The 26,138-nt window shown below is 42.1% G+C and overlaps 1 pseudogene; it reads right to left on the reverse strand.

Moving 5' to 3' along the window:
- Window positions 1-21,492: 21,492 nt before the first annotated feature.
- LOC124614554 lies at window positions 21,493-21,610 on the reverse strand (annotated as a pseudogene).
- Window positions 21,611-26,138: the final 4,528 nt, after the last annotated feature.

The following is a 26,138-nucleotide window of genomic DNA, read 5'->3' on the forward strand; positions in this document are numbered from 1 at the left end:
GCAGATCGATATAGATTTTTTAATAAGAAAATGTTATTGAGATATAAGGGAATGAAGAAATATAAAAATAAGAAATTCCGTCAAACTGAATTTATCATTTAACAACAAAAATCATCAATTTTTTACAATAGAAACTAACGGTATAGATGAGGAATCTTCCCACCAAATGGCAGCAGGAGAAGTACATAAGACAAAGAACATATGACAGTTCGAACAAGGTAGATGACAACAAAGACTAACATGAGGGTTACATAGGAAGGGTTACATAAGAATGGTGGCCACATGGGCTAATATAACCACCAAAATAATCAATTTTTGTCACTGTTTGCTGAGTAAATATTTTGTCTGTCCAATTACTTTATGAATTCATTATATACTTCCACAACTATTTCATATGAAATACGATATTTAATTTTTAGCATGAAAAATTTTTATGTTTTTATATTTTGAGTTTTGCTTGAAATTTCTTGATATATCTGTATATAGATAGATCAGAAATTTCTATTGGAATTTTATGATTTTTCTGGTGAAATCACATTTCTTTAAAAATGATTGTTTCTGTCTTTTTTCTACTCTTTTTTTGATATCTGATTTTTGTGCAAGGTTTTGTTTTTCTATTAATTTTGGTGATTTACAACCATTTTACTGATATTTTGACAAAATATTAGTAGGTATAATTTTTATGTTCTAGTTTATTTCCAAATAAATCAGCTTTTAGCTTATAAAGTTAGCACAGGGTACTGTACAGTTGTTGTACTTGCAGCCAGAGAATCTGTACAGAAGAAGGTGTATATTCAGAGGCTGACTGTAGCTGATGGGTGTCATGTAAACATGACCCCAAAGAAGAAATCAAATGGAATAAAATAATGTGAATTTGTGGGGCCTGAAATATGACCTTCCCTTCCTAATCATAATAAGATCCACAATCATCTTTGAACCAAAAATGTGCACAAAGATCAAATCATCCACATGGAGAACATGCCTCATGAAAACACTGACACAGAATCATGGGAGGAAGGCGATAAGGGCCTATTCACCAGTCACTGAGAAAACCAATCCATAAGTTCACTGCAAATTTTTGTTAATCAGTCATAATAATTTGGGCATGGAGTCGGTCATAAATGACTTTGCGACTATTGTGAATTCTATCCTTAATGAAACAGGCCTCACCTGAGTAAAATACATAAACAGTAAAGTGAGGTTAGACCACATGGTGCTGTAGCATCTATCAGTTCAATGTGTCATGAGCTCTGAAGTCAGCAGAGATTCAGTCACTAATATTTTTTATATTTTTTTCAGTACAATCACATGAGCGTTTCAGAATGCTAGTACCGCTTTTGACCAGCCAGCGACCATCTGCAAAGTGTCAGTGGATAAGAAGGGGCTATGAAGAATATCTGGTATAATCTATAAAATGTGCCAAGTGATTATCTACCAACGATAACAAAACAAACTCATATATAAGGACACATGCTTCAAGCCATTTCCATTGCACAGTTAAGAGGAAAATGCTGAAAGCCACTACCACCTGTTATAATTTAACCTCATTCCATAACAAATTTTGACTCCAAGATAAATGCACTGAACTTATTCCACATTGTATGAAATTTATCCTGTGAATGAAAAACAACGTGATCTAACTGTAGGAAATGAAATATACGGTAGCAAGCAAACTTTCATAGCACCATAGAGTATATAGGGTGTTCAAATAAAAATTTGAACACTTTCGATAGGTGGTAGTACTCACAGAAACATGAAAAGTAACTCCAATAATCGTGGTCCAGAAACGCTTACTTTCTCAGGCAGGAAGGGCTGTGCAATGCTTGCTTACTGATATTAGCTAGTCGTTGCATTGGTGCTCCATCAGATGTGACGTCAGGGCGTTATGATACAGTACGCACAGTACTCTTCCCACCATTAGGTGGTCTGACAAAAATTACAGGTCTAATGTATATAAATTTTGTTAATATGTGTACTGAGTAAAGTCAGTGACTTGCACAATGTGTAAATTGTGGACCTGAGAGGTAATGGACGTTCTGATCTCTTTTGAATACAGATGAGGCAAGTATGACAGTGGACAACTGTGGGATACTCGATCCGTAGGTTAATGGAATATCCAATAATGTGGAATTAAGAAGTTTCTATCACTTCAAGCTGGGTTTTTAAAAATACTGTAGCTAATTATTTTCGTTTCTCGAAACATATTTCACTGCCATCAGTCTTTTCTTTACTATGGACACAGTGTTCCCTTCCTGGCAGACAAATTGAAGCTTACGTCTTTCTTACCAAAACTTAAAATAGCTGCGGAGTGATGCTTGTGAGTACTGTTACTCCAGTGGCGTGAAGACACCCCATTACGTGACAGAAATATGGTCGCCATCTTGAACACATTTTAATTAAATTAGTTGAAATTAATTTTACCATTGCTATAGGTCTTCAAGCGTGATAAATGAAAAACATGGAAATCAATGACAATTCTATTCAACAGGAGGTAGGTGTTTTATGTAGAAGGACATACTCAAACTATCTCCAGAGTGTTCTACAAGCAGTAGGAATACCGGAACTGCTGTTTATAGCACTGAAAATATTTGAACGCCATTCCAACTAATTTAATCTCTAAAGAAACAAGTCACCCTAAAATTCAGTGAATATCTGAATCCAGTTCGTTATCAGTTTCATGCGACCTTCATTTACAATTCAGTGCATTTAACTCTTCTCATACACCACACAAACAAATTGATGGTTCATCTTTCTCTCCAGTTGCTTTAAAACATTGCACAGCACATTTCACACAATTTCAGCAATATTTTCGTCATTTATAAGCATATAAAAATTTATTTAGTCACGATCGTTTAAACATATTTCAATAAATCACAATACCGGTTTCGGTAGAAATACCACCTTCAGATAGCTTAATCCACTTAAAAATGGTTTTGTACAGATATATACTGAAATACATGTAAGCGACCATTATTAAATTAATTTTTACACAAACATTTAATGCTCGCATATTTCAATTTTTTTTAACAATGCATTACCAATCTGACGTCAGTGTCACTTATTACCTACAATCTGTACATGCACAAATACTACTCTTCTTTCAATTTCTATTCCTTCCACAGTGCTTGATTCTTATAACAGAGATATATAAAGCCTAAACGCAAAATCCTAAATAATGAGACATTCAGAGGCAGAGTTATAAATACAAATAAATTTTTTTATACATCCTGCTCTCGCACCTACAAATAACACACGTACATTTCAAACTCATTTTATGTTCCTCCCTTAAAGCAGCTCACTTCATTTCACTTTGTGTGTGTGTTGGGCGAAGGGGGAGGGGGGTGTAGGGTGTAGCTGCCGTTTACTTGGGAAGTTTGAAATCCTTTCAGCCTTCTGCACGCCTGACTCTACTACATTGCACACGGCGCGGAAAAAGAAAGACGAAGGAATTATAGAGCGGAACGGTGAGGCTGCTACGAAGAGAATGTTGGGAACGTCCGCTAACAGGAAGCAACATCTCTTCGTGCGAGATAACGAGATTTCTTCACAGGATGGACGTCTGTAATCGGCCTTAGCTCCAGCAGCAGAAACAGTTGGTTCTTGTCTACACTGCCGCACTCCCTCCTCTCAGCACAAATAAAACGCAGTGTTCCGTGCCTCCAAACCAGAAAGAGCGTCGTAACTTGTCCATTACACATAACTTCTGTGTGAACGTTAATTTGTTGCTACAGTAAAGGATCTGGTAAAATATCTGTTTTCTTATAAATCCTTACTCCATTTACGATTTCAGCCACGAATTCTGATTAGGAGAACACAATTGCTGATTTTTTAAACCCAGTACTGTTTTTGACAATTTCATCCCATTCCGTGACAAAAAACGGAAGCTGAAGTGTAAATACGTCGTTACGTGTAGAAACCGCGTAAGTGTGTTGTGTACAGTAACCGTGAGGTATCGTAAATAACCGCTTTGGTTTTAAAACTACGTAAGTCATTGACTAGCGGGCTTCTCAACGTTAACAGTGTTTGATCGCTGGAGTATGATGTTTACATCATCTGTTGGTACCGCGAATTTCACTTTTTGCGGGAAGCACACTGTTTTGGTTTTGTCTGTTTAAGCTGTGCAGGTGTGTCTCTTCAGACGATAAGGTCGTCAGCGTCAAGAAGAAGAAAAAAGTGGTTGGAAATACATGTGTATGCAAGTGTAAAATAAGAAAAACAGCGAGAGTGAAACAAATTACGTATGTAGGCTACAGTAACAAATTAGTGCATCCACGAAATTGGAAGTTCCTAGCAAGTTCAGTTTCCTACTTATTCCGTTACTTATTTCTAACTATACATGATTTAATTGTAAATAACTGTTAACTAACTCCAACCTTTTTGTTTCTAATGTCGGAACTGGTGGAATTCGATTCGCATCCAGGATAATCTAAGATATAACTATTTGTTCTTAATCATAGGCGACAGGAAATGCGATAGGGTCTAAACAGTGACAGAATGTGTGTCACTGGTTACTACCGCATTCAGGAATAACAGATTCACATTCAGTGTTGAAGGTAATGATATTGGTGTTTGGAAAACCTGGTTGCTTTCCCTGTTGAAGAAATCTACCCTGTCCGTTCTATCCCACACTGGAACAGTACCTCGAGGAGAGAAAGTATCACAACACAATGATTTTGCTTACTTGAGAGATCCTTTTGGTTAGTCGTGGCTAGCTAATGGATTAATGGTCTTGTACGTCACACATTCAGACTTCTGAACTGTGATCGCGGCACCATTAGGATTCCAGCAAAAAGAGTACAGTCCAGTAATCTCCCGATTGATGTCAGAAAATGGAGTGTTCTATAAAGCTAAAGGGATATATGCCTAATGAGGATAAAATTAAAAAGTTTTGAAATACTATGTATGACTGGACTACAATTAACAAGGAGTGAACAGTGAATTTTTGTTTTTATTTTCATTTGAGAAAAATTCAAATTCCAGTGTGTGTGAGTTCCTAAGGGACCAAAGCGCTGAGGTCATCGGTACCTAGACTCACGCACTACTTAAACTAACTTAAAGCTAAGAACAACACACACACACCCATGCCCGAGGGAAGACTTGAACCTCCAGCGGAAGGGGCCGCGCTGTCCGTGACATAGTGCTTCAAACCGCTCAGCCACTCCTCGTGGATTTCGTTTGAGAAGTAAGTCCCGTGTATCATGGTGAATTAAAATATTTTTCTTGTGGAAAATGGGGCCCAATTTATTTGTATTGTAAATGTTATTACTTTTTATACTCAAATAAAGTAGATACATTTGAGTATGAATTTTATTTTTCTTTACGAAAATAATAAAATGTTGTTCGCTTAGTTTTAAAATCCCACAAGTCACAGAGTTTTAAACTTAGCTACTGGCACATTTAATAAGTAATTAAGGTTTAAATCATACTTCCATGATATCCTTCGATAAGCATTAATCGTCAGGGGCAAAATGGTTTACAATTAGTTTCTGGTTTATCTAGCAATCATTTTTTTCTATTTTTCTCACAAATTTACATTACCTGACTTACAAGGCTTCAAAAATAACCGTTTCAAATAGAGCTCATCGTTCCTGTCACCACCGATGTGAATAGCTCCAGAATGACTCCGGAATTCTGGGAAATAAATCTGCTGTCACCTTTCTGAAGGCTCCATTTCAGAATTCGTTTGACTAGTCCAAGAAACCATTAGAAAGGTAGTTGACGATGACTAATGAGTATTTAAAATCGTCACCTTCCTAGTATGAGTACATGTCCATTGTCTTAATTACAATGATGAAAAGAACGCCTCAAGTTCACAGTTGCATTCTTTTCTATTTCACTGATGTTTTGATTCCTTTTCATAATTATCTCCAAAATCCCATGTCTTCAGCAGAGATAGTGCGACCCAGTTTATTTGTATAGCTATTTCAGCTGTCTTTCACAGCTGTGTAGAGCTCGGATCTTCGTTCCTCGCTCCTTGGACTCAAACCAAGCTGTGAAATTAAGAGCAGCTGTTCTGGATTGCAAAGCCACTTCAGAGACACAAAGCTGTACCGGAATAACATTGTTTCCTCTGTGGCATAAGCAATTTAAGCACCACACTCCACGTATGACTTAATCTAAACCCTCCGCTTCTGTTAATTATCTGACACGCCCTTTTGGAGGTTTTCAATTCACTCAAGATTCATTGTGCAACAGTGTACATGGACTACTTGAACTGATTACATTTACAGATCAATAGCACAAACGGTTCTGAGGTGTCAGGTATCGAGCATTTCTGAAACACACATTTTAGCACTTGGTGTGGTCTTCATGGGCAGCAATGCTGGCTGTGACTGTGGTATCCAGTCGATCGTACAGATGGTGAATGCTATCCTCGGATACGTTATGCCCAGCCTTCTCGACTTGTTCATGTAGTTCTGTAAGAATTGTTGGCTGACGAGTCGCACGGATCATTTCTCATCCCATTACATTACTGATAACAAACAGACCCGAACTTTTCGACTCTGTATGTACAGAACAAGGAAACAGTGATCATAAGGCCGTTGCAGCATCCCTGAATATGGAAGTTAGTAGGAATATAAAAAAAGGGAGGAAGGTTTATCTGTTTAGCAAGAGTAAACGAAGGCAGATTTCAGACTACCTAACAGATCAAAACGAAAATTTCTGTTCCGACACTGAGGATGTTGAGTGTTTATGGAAAAAGTTCAAGGCAATCGTAAAATGCGTTTTAGACAGGTACGTGCCGAGTAAAACTGTGAGGGACGGGAAAAACCCACCGTGGTACAACAACAAAGTTAGGAAACTACTGCGAAAGCAAAGAGACCTTCACTCTAAGTTTAAACGCAGCCAAAACCTCTCAGACAAACAGAAGCTAAACGATGTCAAAGTTAGCGTAAGGAGGGCTATGCGTGAAGCGTTCAGTGAATTCGAAAGCAAAATTCTATGTACCGACTTGACAGAAAATCCTAGGAAGTACAGGTCTTACGTTAGATCAGTAAGTGGCTCGAAACAGCATATCCAGACACTCCGGGATGATGATGGCATTGAAACAGAGGATGACACGCGTAAAGCTGAAATACTAAACACCTTTTTCCAAAGCTGTTTCACAGAGGAAGACCGCACTGCAGTTCCTTCTCTAAATCCTCGCACAAACGAAAAAATGGCTGACATCGAAATAAGTGTCCAAGGAATAGAAAAGCAACTGGAATCACTCAACAGAGGAAAGTCCACTGGACCTGACGGGATACCAATTCGATTCTACACAGAGTACGCGAAAGAACTTGCCCCCCTTCTAACCGCGAGTCTCTAGAGGAACGGAAGGTTCCAAATGATTGGAAAAGAGCACAGGTAGTCGCAGTCTTCAAGAAGGGTCGTCGAGCAGATGCGCAAAACTATAGACCTATATCTCTGACGTCGATCTGTTGTAGAATTCTAGAACACGTTTTTTGCTCGCGTATCATGTCGTTTCTGGAAACCCAGAATCTACTCTGTGGGAATCAACATGGATTCCGGAAACAGCGATCGTGTGAGACCCAACTCGCTTTATTTGTTCATGAGACCCAGAAAATATTAGATACAGGCTCCCAGGTAGATGCTATTTTTCTTGACTTCCGGAAGGCGTTCGATACAGTTCCGCACTGTCGCCTGATAAACAAAGTAAGAGCCTACGGAATATCAGACCAGCCGTGTGGCTGGATTGAAGAGTTTTTAGCAAACAGAACACAACATGTTGTTATCAATGGAGAGACGTCTACAGACGTTAAAGTAACCTCTGGCGTGCCACAGGGGAGTGTTATGGGACCATTGCTTTTCACAATATATATAAATGACCTAGTAGATAGTGTCGGAAGTCCCATGCGGCTTTTCGCGGATGATGCTGTAGTATACAGAGAAGTTGCAACATTAGAAAATTGTAGCGAAATGCAGGAAGATCTGCAGCGGATAGGCACTTGGTGCAGGGAGTGGCAACTGACCCTTAACATAGACAAATGTAATGTATTGCGAATACATAGAAAGAAGGATCCTTTATTGTATGATTATATGATAGCGGAACAAACACTGGTAGCAGTTACTTCTGTAAAATATGTGGGAGTATGCGTACGGAACGATTTGAAGTGGAATGATCATATAAAATTAATTGTTTGTAAGGCGGGTACCAGGTTGAGATTCATTGGGAGAGTGCTTAGAAAATGTAGTCCATCAACAAAGGAGGTGCCTTACCAAACACTCGTTCTACCTATACTTGAGTATTGCTCATCAGTGTGGGATCCGTACCAGATCGGGTTGACGGAGGAGATAGAGAAGATCGAAAGAAGAGCGGCGCGTTTCGTCACAGGGTTATTTGGTAACCGTGATAGCGTTACGGAGATGTTTAACAAACTCAAGTGGCAGACTCTGCAAGAGAGGCGCTCTGCATCGCGGTGTAGCTTGCTCGCCAGGTTTCGAGAGGGTGCGTTTCTGGATGAGGTGTCGAATATATTGCTTCCCCCCACTTATACCTCCCGAGGAGATCATGAATGTAAAATTAGAGAGATTAGATCGCGAACGGAGGCTTGCAGACAGTCGTTCTTCCCGCGAACCATACGCGACTGGAACAGGAAAGGGAGGTAATGACAGTGGCACGTAAAGTGCCCTCCACCACACACCATTTGGTGGCTTGCGGAGTATAAATGTAGGTGTAGATGTAGATGTAGACATCCGACACGTGCTCGATTGGAGACGAGTTCGGGGACTGTGCCTGATAGGGAAGTTGCTGCACGCCTTGTAGAACACGTCGAGTTTTACGGGCACCGTGTGGGCGAGCATTATCTTGTAGGAGCAAAACATCACCTTCCTGTTGCAGGAATGGCTAAAGAAAGGGTCTAAGAACATGTTGCACGTACCAAACGCTGGTCAGCGACCCGTCCAGAAACGCCAAAGTTGAACGATAGTTGTAGCTTATCGCACCACAGACCAAGAGGCTGGAGTGGGGCCGGCGTGTCTTGAACGAATGCACTCTACGAGACAGCGCTCACCAGGTCTATGTTGTACGCGCAAACGACCATCACTTGCGTGCAGGCAGAATCTACTTTCATCGCTGAAGACTACGGCGCGCCATTCCATCTTCCAGGTGATCCTCTGACGGCACCAGTCGACCAGTGCACGTCGATGCTATGACGTGAGTGGAAGAAAGGCTAGAGGTGTGCGTGCCCATAACACTGCTAATAAAAGGTTCGCAACAGTTCGTGTTGACACACCTGGGACCACAAGCCCTCTTATCTTTGCTGTGGTAGCTGTACGATCTGCCGCAGCTGCCCTTGGAATACGATGATCCTGGTGGGTGTCTGTGGTGCGTAGACGTACAGAACATTGTCTAAGGGTATGAGAACGCCCACGTGACCACTGATACCAGCATCTTGCACAGTTGACGCAGCACGTCCAATTCGTGTGGCAGTTTCCCGAAAGACCCATCCCGTCACTCGGAAGGCCACAATGTGACCCCTTTCAAACTCGCTCAGTTCGGCGTAGAAAGCACGAGCGCGTTTCCTTGGCATGGTCGGCTGCTTGCTTCATACGTTTGCACCACACTGAGCCATCTGGCCAATATCTGTCAGGTGGCATTGTTGTTATCGGATCAAAATCGACGTCTTCTTTCCAGGTGTACCTTTTTTCTGCAGGAAATTTATTTGTCTGCTGACCATCCCATTCCGCACTACAGCAGTACAGCACACTTTTATATAACAATTTCAGTTCAATAATGAAGTGGTGTATCGTGTGGTAATTCGTTTTCAGCAGCAGCGGAAATATTGCATGTGGGCCAGATGTCTTCTTTACTCGTCTGGATTGACGTGACGCAAGGGCAACATTTCCACTGCTGCTAAAAACAAATTACTATTTATTTTAGCTTCTGTAGCGGCAGCCTGTGGTATCATGACGCTGGTGTTGCAATGTGAACTATGAATGTAAACATATATCTGCAAGCAAACAAAAACTTAACAACGTAACTTAATTTTTTCGACGTAACAGTTAAAAGTCTTTTGAAACACATGTGGTTTGAAAGTGTATATACATCTGTTATATCAAAGGCATAAAGTGGAAGTGCCAATATTTACCATGAAATATAATATACATTTGTTGTTGTTGTTGTTGTGGTGGTGGTCTTCAGTCCAGAGACTGGTCTGATGCAGTTCCCCATGCTACTCTATCCTGTGCAAGGTTCTTCATCAAAAAAATGGTTCGAACGGCTCTGAGCACTATGCGACTTAACTTCTAAGGTCATCAGTCGCCTAGAACTTAGAACTAATTAAACCTAACTAACCTAAGGACATCACACACATCCATATCCGAGGCAGGATTCCAGCCTGTGACCGTAGCGGTCGCTCGGCTCCAGACTGTAGCGCCTACAACCGCACGGCCACTCCGGCCGGTAGTTCTTCATCTCCCAGTATCTACTGCAACCTACATCCTTCTGAATCTGTTTAGTGTATTCAGCTCTTGGTCTCCCTCTACGATTTTTACCCTCCGTGCTGCCCTCCAATACTAAATTGGTGATCCCTTGATGCCTCCGGATATGTCTTACCACGGTTGGTAAGACATATCTTCTAGTCAAATTGTGCCACAAATTTCTCTTCTTCCCAATTCTATTCAATACCTCCCAATTAATTATGTGATCTACCCATCTAATCTTCAGCGTTCTTCTGTAGCACCACATTTCGAAAGCTTCTATTCTCTTTTTCTCTAAACTATTTATCGCCCACGTTTCACTTCCATACATGGTACGCTCCATACAAATACTTTCAGAAAAGACTTCCTGACACTTAAATCTATACTCGATGTTAACAAATTTCTCTTTTTCAGAAACGCTTTCCTTGCCATTGCCAATCTACGTTTTATATCCTCTCTACTTCGACCATCATCAGTTATTAAATAGCAAAACTCATTTACTACATTAACCGTCTCATTTCCTAATCTGATATCCTCAGCATCACCCGACTTAATTCGACCACATACCATTATCCTGGTTTTGCTTTTGTTAGTGTTCATCTTATATCCTCCTTTCAAGACACTGTCCATTCCGTTGAGCTGCTCTTCCAGGTCCTTCGCTGTCTCTGACAGAATTACAATGCCATCAGCGAACCTCAAAGTTTTTATTTCTTCTCCATGGATTTTAATTCCTACTCCGAATTTTTTCTTTTGTTTTGTTTACTGCTTGCTCAATATACAGATGGAATAACATCGGGGATAGGCTACAACCCTGTCTCACTCCCTTCCCAACCACTGCTTACAGTTAAAGCGTAAAAAATCGAGATGTATTTGAAAAAATCTGATGAATGTAGTGCGGAAAAGACATGAATACTCTAGCTATAAGTCTATAATACTCTACAAAGCATGTTTTGGATCTATGTAGTCTTGATCACATTATTTGTATTTTATTTAACCAGTGATTTCCAACGTCGAGCACTGAGACATGTAATTCAATGTAAAACCACTGGTAGAGGTTATTATCCTACACCCTAAAAAGGAACAGTCACGGTGTTCAGTTGCATCCATTACGGATAAAATTCGATTAATTTAAAAACATATTAATCTGGTTCAGGCTGGTAATAAATACTGTGTTTTAACAAACTTACTGTGGATCATACAATGTGGTGCCGTTAATAGCGTCGTTAAAACCACATGTATCATAACACGCTTTCTCAAGTTCCAGCACACGCGTATCAGTTTTACGTTGTTGTTGTTGCTGTCTTCAGTCCGATGACGGGGGTGCTGCAGCTCTCAGCCCATGTCAATTCTTGAACATCTATTCATCTCTACATCACTGCTGCAATCTGCATTTATTTATACCTGTTTACTGTAGACAATCCTTTGTCTACCTTCACAATTTTAGGCTCCTTCACTCCATGCTAACGTCAATCAGCAAAATGACGATTCCTTGAAGCCTCAAGAATATTGGCCTCTCAAACGATTCCTTCTTTTAGTCAGCTTGTTCTAAAATTTGTTTCCTCCAAATCGATTCATTAGTCATCCACTAGTTGTTCTATCTGTCGACGTAACCTTCAGCGTTCTTATGATGCAAAACATTTCAAAAGCATCTATGCCCTTCTCGTCTGAACTGCTTATAGCCCACGTTTCAGTTCCGTAAAATGCTACGCTCCTGACAAATTCTTTCAGAAAAGAGTTTCTAACACTGAAATTTACAGTCGACGTTAGCAAATTTCTGGACCTCAGAAACACTTGTCTTGCCGTTGTCAGTCTGCATTACATGTCCTCTCTACTTCGCCCATCATCAGATATTTTGCTACCCAATTGTTTGTTATGTCTAATTTTCTAATCTAGTTCGCTCAGTTTCACCTGATTTAATTTGACTACACTCCATTACCTGTTTCTACTTTTGTTGACATTCATCTTATAATGTCTTTTAGTGTCACTATCCATCCCGTGAAACTGATTTTCAAGTCCTTCGCAGTCTCTGACAGGACTACAGTAAACATCAGTTTTTTACTTCTTTTCCACGATATTTAATTTCTATTCAAAAATTTCGCTTTGGTTTCCTTCACAACTTGCTCGATGTACACGTTCAATAACATCGGGGTAGACTACAATATTGTCTCCCTCCCTTGCCAACTACTGTTTCCTTTCGTGTGTTACGACTCTTATATCTACAGTCTGGTTTCTACACAAGCTGTAAATAATTTTTCATTGTCTCCATTTTGTCCCCTCTACCGTCAAAATTTCAAAGAATGTTGTTCTGTCAGTGCTGTCAGAAGCTTTCAACAGATCTGCATATGCTAAAAATGGCTTTTTTATGCTATATCTTGAAATAGGCTGAGTATTGCAACAAGTAGTTCTATATTTTTCCAAACTGATCTTCGCCGAGTTCAGCCTCTGTCAGTACTTCCATTCTGCTGTAAATAATTCGTGCCAGTATTTTCCAACAATGACTTATTAGACTAATAGGTCGGTATTATTTACTTCTGTGACCACTTGCGTTTGTTGTAATTAGTATATTCTTCTTGAATCATGAATCTACTTCGCCTGTCTCAGATGTATATGAAGACGGTATCTGTTCTTTCGGATATGTCCGAATGCAGAGATACCATCGGTGACCATGCAGCTCGTTAGAATGAAATTACAATGAAAAGAATACCCCTACTTGCATACAGGCGTTGTATAAGTCAACGGGAACAATTGAAAATATGTGCCCCGACTGGGATTCGAACCTGGATCTCCTGTTTACATGGCAGACGCTCTATCCATCTGAGCCTCCGAGGACATAGAGGATAGTGCAACTGCAGGGACCTATCTCTGGCACGCTTCCCGTGAGACCCACATTCACAACTTATTGTTCCGCACTATATTTATAGTGCCCCTGCCCACTATACTCATTACTCGCGACTTGTTGCCAGTTCCCGTACCTGTGCATTGGCACAGAAGAATATGGTCAAATGGCCGGTGAGCCTTATATATGTGTGTGTGTGTGTGTGTGTGTGTGTGTGTGTGTGTGTGTGTGTGTGAAGATGGTACGGACAATGAGTTAGGAATGTGGGTCTCACGGGAGGCCTGTGCCAGAGATAAGTCCCTGCAGTCGCACTATCCTCTGTGTCTTCGTTAGCTCAGATGGCTAGAGTGTCTGCCATGTAACTAGGATATCCCGGGTCCGAGTCCTGGTCGGGGGACACATTTTCAACTGTCCACGTTGACTTATACCGACGCCTGTATGCAGCTAGGGGTGTTCATTTCATTGTAATGTGTCAGATGTGTTGCACGTCGGGTGGAACAATTTTCTTAGGCCGCCTCTCCCAAACACCTCAGCAATTATGAGCGAATATTGTGTTCTTCAGGGGACTTATTTCGACTTAGTTCTTTCCGTAATCTGTCAAATTTTTCTTGCAGTATCATCTCCCTCAATTCATCTTCGTTTATTTTCTCTTACCTTTCAATGATTTTGTCTAGAAGTTCTTCTACCTCCCATAGCCCTTAGTGTTATACAAAGAGTAATAAATAAATTATAACTCAACTGGTGTGCAAAACTTTCGCATGATGTGTAACTGCCAGGTAATTGAAATTTAGACGATACATAGAAATAACTGCTACAATATAGCACGGAAGGTAAGTGAAATACATACGCAATGGGACGAACAAGAATGACACTGAAGCTACCCCTATTTAGGAGGGCCTCCTGGACATTATAGAAGACAGGATATGTTTCTTAATAGGGTGTGTGGTCACCACGGACGACAGTGCTCCCATGCTGGTCACAATGTTTGTATGGAGTTTCGGTAGTAGGACGTTCCTGCACAAGTGCAGTAGACAACTGTTGGACGATCGTTGGTGCATGTACACTGGCTGCAGTACGCCGCCCCAAAGCAACCCTCATGTGCCCTATGTGGGGAACGGGCAGACCAGTCCATCTGCCGAATATTCTTCCATTTGTAAGAGCTCCTGATTCAGTCAATAGTTGTTTAATCCCTGATGTGAAACTCACAACAACAACTTTTACTTTCAATATATGTAGTTCCCCTCTCATTAGTTCCCTATCCTTTTGCGGTTTCTGCAGGGTTTCATCTGCAGTTCACAAGCAATAAATTATGGTCGGAGTCCACACTTGCCCCTGGAAATGCCTTACAATTTAAAACTTTTTGTTTATATCTCTGCCTCAACATTATATGACCAATCGACACCATCCATTTTCTTCCACCTATACAAAGTTTTTTCAAGATACTTCAAAAACGTTTTTCCAGTGATTAAATGTACTCTCTGTAAAGTTCTACCTGGTGGATTGTCGATTAATTCCTTTCCCACAGGTCCGCAGCTCGTGGTCGTGCGGTAGCGTTCTCGCTTCCCACGCCCGGGTTCCCGGGTTCGATTCCCGGCGGGGTCAGGGATTTTCTCTGCCTCGTGATGACTGGGTGTTGTGTGATGTCCTTAGGTTAGTTAGGTTTAAGTAGTTCTAAGTTCTGGGGGACTGATGACCATAGATGTTAAGTCCCATAGTGCTCAGAGCCATTTGAACCATTTTGAATCTTTCCCACAGTCCCCGTTCTCAAACTATGTCTCATCATTTTCACATAGCCAAATCCCAGATCCCCCGTGACAATTCAATTTTCATCTCCCTTTAATGAAGTGAATAACATTACCTATTCTTTCAGCGATCCGTTGTCCGGGGGTACCGTGTTTGACTGCTAATCGAAGCGTTCTCTGTGCCGGGTTCTGGCCCAGCCACTGCTCAAATTTTAAATAAAAGTTGTGGCCGCCTGGCTATCGGGAGATGAATATTTCATGCCGTGATACTGTCATACTTTGCACCTTCCCGATTCGTTACGTGCAACAGCATTAAGTTAGGTTCAGGTGCGATCACCAGCGTTAGAGGTGGAAAATAAATCCCTAGTGAAAGCACAATGGTCCATTAAACGACGGCCCTCATTAATAATCTTTTTCATCTGACTGCGTACATTTTATTTCATTCCTACACACGAACCTAAAAATGAAAATTATCTGAGACGTTGTATGCAAAGAATAATCGACTCTCACTTCCTTTCGGCATTATTTTCAAATGAAATAAAACAGTTCAACCTATTAAATTTAAAAGTCATCTGTCACACTGAATTACGCTATCACTTCAGTAACACGAAACTACCAGTCACGAGAGTATAGATGTTGCAACACTTCAGAAGTATATTTTCAAATAAACTTTACGCACACTTAAGACATCGAGGAATAACTTCCATGATACTAGAAGAAGCGGCAGAGGCAGAATGTAGAAACCGTATGGGAAGACAGAGGTTGGAATACATCTAACAAATAATTGAGCACGTAGGACACAAGTGCTACTCTGAGATAAAGAGGTTGGCGCAGGTGAGGATTTCGTAGCAGGCCGCAACGAACAAGTCAGAAGACTAATAACTCGAGAAGAAAATTCCTCCAATCTCTTTACTATCTGCGGACCTAGTAGGTACATACTCGTATTCTTGCACTTCTGTGGTGCTTCTAGGCTCACTGTTTATCTCGGCTATGATAATGTGATCACTGTGTTGTTTGTAACAGTTCGCCTACATTCTTATCTTCTTAATCATTATTGGAACTACTCCTGCCTTACATATATTTGATCCTGAATTGATAAGCATGTACTTCCTTAACCTATCTGCTTTTGGTGTAAGGGAACCCGTTACTTTCTCTATTCCTCACTTTATATCTAAAGTAATTTTGTCGTCATTCTTCTTTGTAGAACTGTGTGTGTGTGTGTGTGTGTGTGTATGTGTGTGTGTGTGTGTGTGTGCAATCTTATGGGACTTAACTGCTAAGGTCATCAGTCCCTGCGCTTACACACTACTTAACCTAAAGTATCCTAACGACACACACACACAACCATGCCCGAGGGAGGACTCGAACCTCCGCCGGAACCAGCCGCACAGTCCATGACTGCAGCGCCCTAGAGCGCTCGGCTAATCCCTTTGTAGAACTGCTATCTATCTATCGTTATGTATCTATCTCCTCCTTCATGCTTCATACTTTATTTAAAGCGATATTGATTTTAATTCATCTTTTTTTCGTAAATTTGTTAAAGGTTTATAAACATTGTAATACTTTTGTAATGCAACGCTAAACCACGTATGCAGCATGTGATAGCAAAGATCTGGTCTGCCTCCTCTTGGCTAGGCCCGGGTAACGGTGCAGTCACTCACAAACTAAATTCTTGTGAGTGCCTGCAACGGCTAAGAGACCATGACTTGGTGCGCATATACTGAATTCAGTAGGTTAACAATCCACCTTAGTTGTCAGGGCGGTGGGTTTGACATGTGGTTAAACGAAAAAAAAAAAAAAAAAAAAAAAAAAAAAAAAAAAAAAAAAAACGGAAAAACCTGTCCTTCATGCATTCTCGCTTCGCTAATTCCGGCATATGTAACTCCCTTTTCAAGTTCTTTAAACTACCTACCTGTTAAGGCATATAATGTTTCACGCTGTAAGCCATAAAATGACAGATATTTTTTCTCTGATGACGATAAACTCCGATGTAGCCCCCTCCCCCGCCATGAGATCCAAATAGAGGACTGTTTTATCTCCGGAATATTTTACTCAGGAGGATGCGATCATCATTAAACCATATAGCAGACCTGCATGTCCTCAGGAAATGTAGTGACCGCAGTTTCCCCTTGCCTTTAGTCGTTCGTAGTGCCAACAAAGCAGAGTCACGTTCGCTAATATTACAAGTCCAGATCAGTCATCCATCCGGATTATTGCCCCTGCAAATACGGAAAGGCTGGCGACAATAAGATTGCTAGTGATTACGCTGTTACTTGGAATGGATAAATATAGAGAGGGAAACCGGTCGTGTTGTTTTCATAGGAATTTTTTCGGCATTTGCCTGAAGCGGTGTAGGAAAAACATGGAAGTATATATGGACGGCCGAATGGTGATTCGAACAACAAACTTTTATTAAGCAGACCTGAGTATTCAGTCATCTCTCCACCTGTCAATCTATTGCTTATTTTTCCTGTTGTTTGCTAACTCTCAACTGTTCCTTCACTTTCTCCCTTAACCATGTTTCTCTCTCGTTCTCTCCCTTCCTCTCGTACTCGCTCTTTTCTCTCCGTTACTCTTTCTCTCCGCTCCCTCATTCCTCTTTGTCCGATCTTCATCGCACCTATTCTACTCCCACTCCCTTAATGTTTTTTTCCCCGTCTCTCTATCTCTCTCTCTCTCTCTCTCTCTCTCTCTCTCCCTCTCTCTGAATTTCTTCTTTAATTGTATATCTTAGAAATATTTTCAGTATTTGGTTGTTTTTCATTCTCAACATGCAATATGTATCGGTACTTATTAAACGGAAAAAATAGCACATAAAAGTGAAGGAAGCAATATTTATGAGAATAGTCACGAACTTCTCATAAACTAACACCTGATGTTGGGCACATCTATGAATATTAACGTGTACCCTTATGCTCTCCATCAATGTTTGTGTAACTGCTACGACTATATTGACAAAGAAGCAAAAAAATACACTCCTGCAGAGCCAGGCCTTATTTGTACAAAGCACTCACACTCCAGCGATAAATATATTTCTATTTTGCCTCTCATTGTAGCGATAATGGATGGCTCAGCAGCGAGAACGAAGTGCTCTCAGTTAGCAAGAAGGGTAAACACGTCAGAAAGCGTTCGGCTGCATTTATTCTGGGCAGACAACGCTCATTGCGGTATCTCTAATGTGTTTGTACTGCTATGTAAACGATGTTCCAAACCGCGATCAGAGAGCTTACAAATTAACCTATTCCCCTCATGACAAATCCACTGAAAATGACGTCGGTTCTACATGTGTGCAGACCTGTGTCTATAGTTACCACCTTCCGAGAACTCGGCGTAGGGCTGACAATAAAAGTTTGGTAGCCAATACCTGTAGAATCTGTTAACATATACTCTAAAAAAAAAAGAAAGAAAACAAAGCCACACCTCAAAGGAATTATCTCAATGAGGTGGAAACCGGTAAATGTGATGTACATGAACAGACAAATAAATGATTACAGTTACAGACAATTTGGATTATTTATTTACGAGAAATAACTTCACAAACTGAGAAAGACAACAACACATTGGGTGAAAAATGGTTCAAATGGCTCTGAGCACTATGGGACTTAACATCTGAGGTCGTCAGTCCCCTAGAACTTAGAACTACTTAAACCTAACTAACCTAAGTACGTCACACACATCCATGCCCGAGGCAGGATTCGAACCTGCGACCGTAGCAGTCGCGCTGTTCCGGACTGAAGCGCCTAGAACCGCTCGACCTCCGCGGCCGGCACATAGGTCATCTGAGGACTTTATGCAAACAGTTATTCGCCCTGGTACTGATTGAGGCAGTTGTTCGATATCCTCCTGAGGCATATCGTGCCAAATTCTGACCGACTGGCGCCTTATATCGTCAAAATCTCGAGATGGTTGGACGGCCCTAAGCATAATGTTCAAAATGTTCTCAACTGGGGAGAGATTCGGCTACCTTGCTGGCCCAGGCAGTGTTGTGGATTGGCAAGACAGCCAATCCACTAGGATGAAGCCGAAAGGCACGCGTTTAAGCTCACGCAGGCTGGCGTGAGGTCTGGAACAGGTCAGGGAAATGAGACTAGCAAAAATAGTGCGTAGCTGCTGGAATACTTAACTTTAATCCATAATTGGTGAACATCGCTCTTGACGGTACATGTTTTACAGCATTAATAGTAACTGGTAATGGCGCCTTGCTAGGTCGTAGCAAATGACGTAGCTGAAGGCTATGCTAACTATCGTCTCGGCAAATGAGAGCGTAATTTGTCAGTGAACCATGGCTAGCAAAGTCGGCTGTACAACTGGGGCGAGTGCTAGGAAGTGTCTCTAGACCTGCCGTGTGGCGGCGCTCGGTCTGCAATCACTGATAGTGGCGACACGCGGGTCCGACATATACTAACGGACCGCGGCCGATTTAAAGGCTACCACCTAGCAAGTGTGGTGTCTGGCGGTGACACCACAGGCAGAGTTTGGCAAGCAGGAAACATGCAGCAGAAACTCTCGCCGTGTGCGAGCGGGCATTATCTTAATGAATTGTAGGCCCAGGCTTGCTTGTTATGAAGGTCAACAAAACGGAGTGTAGAATATCGTAGACACACCGCTGTGCTGAAAGAGTGTCGCGGGTGACAACCTAAGGGGTCCTGCTATGAAATGAAATGGACCACTGATTGTCGGGCCGTATGGCGGGCAACAGTCAGATTGGTATCCCACCGGTGTCCGGAGCGTCTACGAGCACATCTTCGGCCTGAAATCTCATTGACTGGAATATCTGGAGTATAATTGTCTTCACTGATGAGCCCCACTTCGAACTGAACCCAGACGATCAGGGAAGCTATGTCTGGAGACACCGCAGCCTGACTGTCGCGCGCCATACTGCCCGACAACCATGAATGATGGTCTTAGTGTCATTTCACATCGTAGCAGGAATCCTTTGGTCCTTATCAGCGGCACCCTTACAGAACAGAGGTACGTGGACGATATTCTGCTCCCCGTTTTGTTGTCCTTCATCGCAAGCTATCTAGGGCTTACATTTCAACAGCATAATGCCTATCCGTACACAGCGAGAGATTCTACTGCTTGTCTTCGCGCTGGCCAAACCCTACCTTGCTCATTAAGGTCGAAAGATCTCTCACCAATTGTGAATATTTGGAACATTATGGGCACGGCCCTCCAACTGTCTTGAGATTTTGACGACCTAACTTGTACATTGGACAGTTTGGCATGATATCTCTCAGGAGGGCATCCAACAACTCTATAAATCTATGCCAAGCCCAATAACTGCTTGCATCTGAGCCAAAGGCGGTCAAATGAATTATTGACTTGCTCAAAAGTTGTCAATATTTTTCTCTTGAATGAATCATCCAGATTTCTTTTGAAATTGTAACAATTTGTTTGTCTACATGTACAGCACATCTACTGAGTTCCTCGCGATTCGGGTAACTCCTTCACGATGCGTCTTCCTCAAGAGCCGAAACCAGAGACGGTATTATTGTCGGACGCTGGGGTCTGGAGCGAAATCAAGTTGTTACTCATCTCAGAAATGTACCTGTGGGCTCAGCTCGGGATTCTTGGTGTGCCACTCCATTTCAGGAATATTATTGTGGTGCTTTTCTTTCCCTTTTTTCTTATAGTGTATAGCATTTCTAACAATTAAAAAACGTAAGTCGTATTGAAAATACACATAGAAAACTTTACTTTTTGCCCTCCCGAACTACAGAAATATTGTTTATATCTGGTCCATCGCCTATGCTATGACTGTAAACAGGGAAGTGAATGGCGATCATATGTAGAATATAATTTATTCCATTCCCTCGATGTTATGTTCTGATTAATATTAAAAGACTGTCCAAAGTTCCACAATGCTTTTTACTGGCTCGAAAATGACGTGTTTCACCCATCAGGGCATCGTGACGTCACCTTGCACGAGATAGCCTGATGTTGCCGTACCCACGCGAGTCTCGTCGTTTTTGAGCAGATAACGAGCACTGTGCAACCTAGGACTGTCTTTTAATAATTACATGTAGAATAGGATATTACCGCTGGTGTAATTAACTAAGCATATTATCCATACTAATTGCTGCAGACACTGTTCTTCATCTCTTACGCCGCTGTGAAATACATTTGTCTGTGAAGCCACTGCTACCGCTGATTTTCCACATTTAAAAATATTTTACTTGTTCTTCACCGCGCCAGTTACAGACAACAGAGAATTGAAACAAATGCATTCCGCGAGCCGTTATGCGACAGGTGAATTGATGCAATCCCTATTATTATTACATGAGTCCTTCATTAACTTGAGCTACATTATATGTACCGACCGGCCGACATGTCATCCTCAGCCCACACGCGTCGCTGGACGCGGATACGGAGGAGCATGTGGTCAGCACACCGCTCTCCCGGCCGTACGTCAGTTTACGAGACCGGAGCCGCTACTTTATAATCAAGAAGTTCCTCAGTTTGCCCCACGAGGGCTAAGTGCACCCCGCTTGCTAACAGCGCTCGGCAGACCGGATGGTCACCCATCCAAGTGCTAGCTCGGCCCGACAGCGCTTAACTTCGGTGATCTGACGGGAACCGGTGTTACCACTGCGGCAAGGCCGTTGGCCCGCACACCTAATAGTGGAAATTAATATGTGTCCTCATCCTGCTCCTTCATGAGCCCTTCAATTCTAGTGCTGACTTTTTGAAGGACATCACCTTTACGCCAGTGACTGTTATAGGTTTTTATTACACTATTGCAATTTCGGCCTGAGGTCATTATTCAGTGCTGATATTATGGCTTTAAGCCATGTAAGCTGACTCATTTGTATGTCTTTTTTTTTCTTTATTGAGTTTCGATTCCCCCCGAAGGGGGCGGGCTGGCAGCAGCTTAGTACGCCGCTCTTCAGCCTACGGAATTTGTGTTAAAATGACGAAGACAATAAATAACAAAAACAGGTGATAAAATCGGAGACTTAAATGGTAACACGGCGGAAATTCGTGGAGCTTAAAACATAGAACAAAGGGATGACAATGCTACTAAAATATATTTGAAGCAGACAGGTAAAATAATAAACAGACAATTAAAAAACACGGCGACATTCTGGTTTCTGTTCGCAAGAGATATAAAATTCACACCCAGCGACAGCATGATCTCTGTTCGTAACACTTTGGAAAGACGAACAACACTGAACATTCACTTGAACACTGCACTAAAATGTTGGCAAATATGACATACCACAGCCGAGGGCAGACGGGGGAAACCTGGACAGATGATGGGAAAGATAAAGGGGAGGGGAAGGAGAGGAAAAAACGAAGGTGGGGAGGGGGGAAAGGAGCCGATGGAGAACGAGGAGCCATAAGGGGGGAGGGGGGAATGGTGCTGGGAAGATGCGACAGGGAGGGTAAAGGCAGAGGAGGGGAATTTTTATGTCGTTGTCAATTCTGTTAAATACATTCGTGTCGTTGTTACACAGTGCGAGGACACGTTTTCAGACAACGTAAAACAACATAATCTGTAAATGCACATGTTCGTTAACGCATCACTAGACACACATGCATTAGACCACAGCTGCAGACTACTGTTTGCAGGCATTTACAGATTATGTTGTTTTACGATGTCTGAATACGTGTGCTCGCACTGTGTAATGACGACACGAATGTATTTAACAGGACTGACAACGACATACAATTCGCGTCTTCACCGTTGTGTCTTACCCTCACTCCATCTCCACACCCTCCACCTCCTTTCCCAACGCAACTTCCACCATCGCCCTGACTTCTACCACCTCTAACCCCATCTTCCTGCCTCCTCCTCAGGGCTCCCTCTCCTCCCCCTCCCTTCTCCTGAGCGGCTTCCCCCTCCTACTCCCCCTCCCTCTCGTGTGCTCCCTTTCAGTGTCTCTGCACTCCCTCCTGCCTTGTCTTCCCCCTTCATCTCCTGCCCCACCAGTCTCCTGCCTCTTGTTGTTCCCGCTGACGCCCCCGCTCTCTTCATCCCGCCACCTCCCCTGCTGCCCCTTGCTCTCGCCTCTTTTTCCATCCTTTCCGGCCTCTGCCTCGGCAGGTCCCACCTGGCAGCTTTATTCTTCATCTCGTGTGCTCCAAGTGGGTTTTAAGTGTGTTGTTCTGGAGTGTTTTTAATACTGTGGCCGACTTTTAACCTTTGCATGTGCATTCAATGTCTTCTTTGAGAATCGCCGACTGTATTTTTTAACGTTATGATGACTTTTTTAATTGTCCCCCCATGAACGTCTTCATGTCAGTGTATTTTTACCTCCATTATCTCTCCTTACTCTGTTTTATGTTCCCCTTTTTTATCGTCTTATATATGTAACATTTTATTCTTGTCTTAGCTGTCATGTCACTCGACTGACGAGCGGCGGATTGTGCTGCTGACAGCCCTCCCCTGTCCCATAGGGGCAGTGGAATGAAATCACTATAAAGGAAAAAAAAGACGTACAAATGTGTCGGCTTACATTACGTTGACATGGCTTAAAGTCATAATCGGTAGTGTTGTTGGACGCTGGGGTCTGGAGCGAAGTCACGTTGATACTCATCTCGAAAATGTTCCTTTGGGTTCAGCTCGGGATTCTGGGCATGCGACTCCATTTCAGGAATATTAGTGTACACGAACTATTGCCTCACTAATACTGAGATTAACTACAGAAACGCGGGGCTTACGAGGAGATGCTCAACCAATGTCCCTCATTCTTCGTAACTCCCTACACTTAGTCACTATGCCAGCTGGACTGCTGGTAGCACTTTGGAACTCACAGTGATTAGTTCCACTGATTTCGTGCAGTTTTTTACAGTCACCCTAGGGAAATCTCGGCAGTCTCTATCCGCCAGTACATGACGACTGCCTTGTCTTGGTTCAGCTGTGGTTACTCCTTCGCGTTTACACTACACAATCACGTCACCAGCAGCCGACTTGGGCATCTTTAGAAGGGTTGAAACGCCCTCGATAGATTTGTTACCCAGATAACATTCATTGACTAACCAGCGACCCATTCTGCCGTTACTACTTTTCTTCGCCCGCATCTCGTGGTCGTGCGGTAGCGTTCTCGCTTCCCGCGCCCAGGTTCCCGGGTTCGATTCCCGGCGGGGTCAGGGATTTTCTCTGCCTCGTGATGGCTGGGTGTTGTGTGTTGTCCTTAGGTTAGTTAGGTTTAAGTAGTTCTAAGTTCTAGGGGACTGATGACCATAGATGTTAAGTCCCATAGTGCTCAGAGCCATCTACTTTTCTACTGTCAACGTAGTACACCCCGTCTCCTCTTTTGACGTCTAGTGGGAAACTCCGCATTACGTAGGGGTGTCCAGATACTTTTCATCAGATATGATGGCCGGGTCCGTTGACCTGAATTCCTACCTACCTGGAGTAGAAGTTGGCACAGCGCTGACATTATTGGCTGTTACTTGTATTGCGTCACCGTCAAGCACGGATACCTTTCACAGTCGTTGGGTTACTGACTATCGATTCACTACAGGATGCTTACTGCAGTATTTTCGCAAACCTTTGAAGAAAACAGTCGAGACACTTGTAAGTTTATTGTTTAAAATATTCGTACTATATGTTCACGCGAAACTATTTCTAACTCTTCAGACAAGTCCATTTTCTCCCATAGGTGTTCGCAGTCCATATCTCGCTGGAATATGAAGAACAATTCTCATAAATATAACAGATCAGGTGTTTGCAAAATACAGCCTGATCACTTAACAGGAAATAGAGCAGGTTGGAAGGAATTTTAAGCTGAGAGATAACGATCAAGAAGATGCTCTACGACATCATAATTTCAGCAGCTTGTTAACAGGCAGTTACAATCGCGACATCAGCTTCCCAGAGTAGGTATAGATCTTGAGGCCCTACACACATTGAACGAGAGGAATAAAATAGATTTCGATGTAAATCAAACAACTTTCAATACACTTACTTCAGTCCATTATTTTACGAAGCGAGAAGCAGTTTACGTAGCTTATTACTGTAATCGATTCCTGTGATGTATGTGTAAAATTAAAATAATGCTTTTCTTTCCAAATTTTAAGTAGATCACGAAGTTTCCTCTTTCTCATCTCCTTCGAATCTATGTGGTTTCGATTACATCTATCAACTAAACAAGAGTGATCTGCCTAGAGCCGAAACCAGAGACGGTATTATTGTCGGACGCTGGGGTCTGGAGCGAAATCAAGTTGTTACTCATCTCAGAAATGTACCTGTGGGCTCAGCTCGGGATTCTTGGTGTGCCACTCCATTTCAGGAATATTATTGTGGTGCTTTTCTTTCCCTTTTTTCTTATAGTGTATAGCATTTTTAACAATTAAGAAACGTAAGTCGTATTGAAAATACACATAGAAAACTTTACTTTTTGCCCTTCCGAGCTACAGAAATATTGTTTATATCTGGTCCATCGTCTATGCTATGACTGTAAACAAAGAAGTGAATGGCGATCATATGTAGAATATAATTTATTCCATTCCCTCGATGTTATGTTCTGATTAATATTAAAAGACTGTCCAAAGTTCCACAATGCTTTTTACTGGCTCGAAAATGACGTGTTTCACCCATCAGGGCATCGTGACGTCACCTTGCACGAGATAGCCTGATGTTGCCGTACCCACGCGAGTCTCGTCGTTTTTGAGCAGATAACGAGCACTGTGCAACCTAGGACTGTCTTTTAATAATTACATGTAGAATAGGATATTACTGCTGGTGTAATTAACTAAGCATATTATCCATACTAATTGCTGCAGACACTGTTCTTCATCTCTTACGCCGCTGTGAAATACATTTGTCTGTGAAGCCACTGCTACCGCTGATTTTCCACATTTAAAAATACTTTACTTGTTCTTCACCGCGCCAGTTACAGACAACAGAGAATTGAAACAAATGCATTCCACGAGCCGTTATGCGACAGGTGAATTGATGCAATCCCTATTATTATTACATGAGTCCTTCATTAACTTGAGCTACATTATATGTACCGACCGGCCGACATGTCATCCTCAGCCCACACGCGTCACTGGACGCGGATACAGAGGAGCATGTGGTCAGCACACCGCTCTCCCGGCCGTACGTCAGTTTACGAGACTGGAGCCGCTACTTTATAATCAAGAAGTTCCTCAGTTTGCCCCACGAGGGCTAAGTGCACCCCGCT

This window comes from Schistocerca americana, chromosome 4 (genome assembly GCF_021461395.2).
Source record: "Schistocerca americana isolate TAMUIC-IGC-003095 chromosome 4, iqSchAmer2.1, whole genome shotgun sequence".
Lineage (NCBI taxonomy): Eukaryota > Metazoa > Arthropoda > Insecta > Orthoptera > Acrididae > Schistocerca > Schistocerca americana.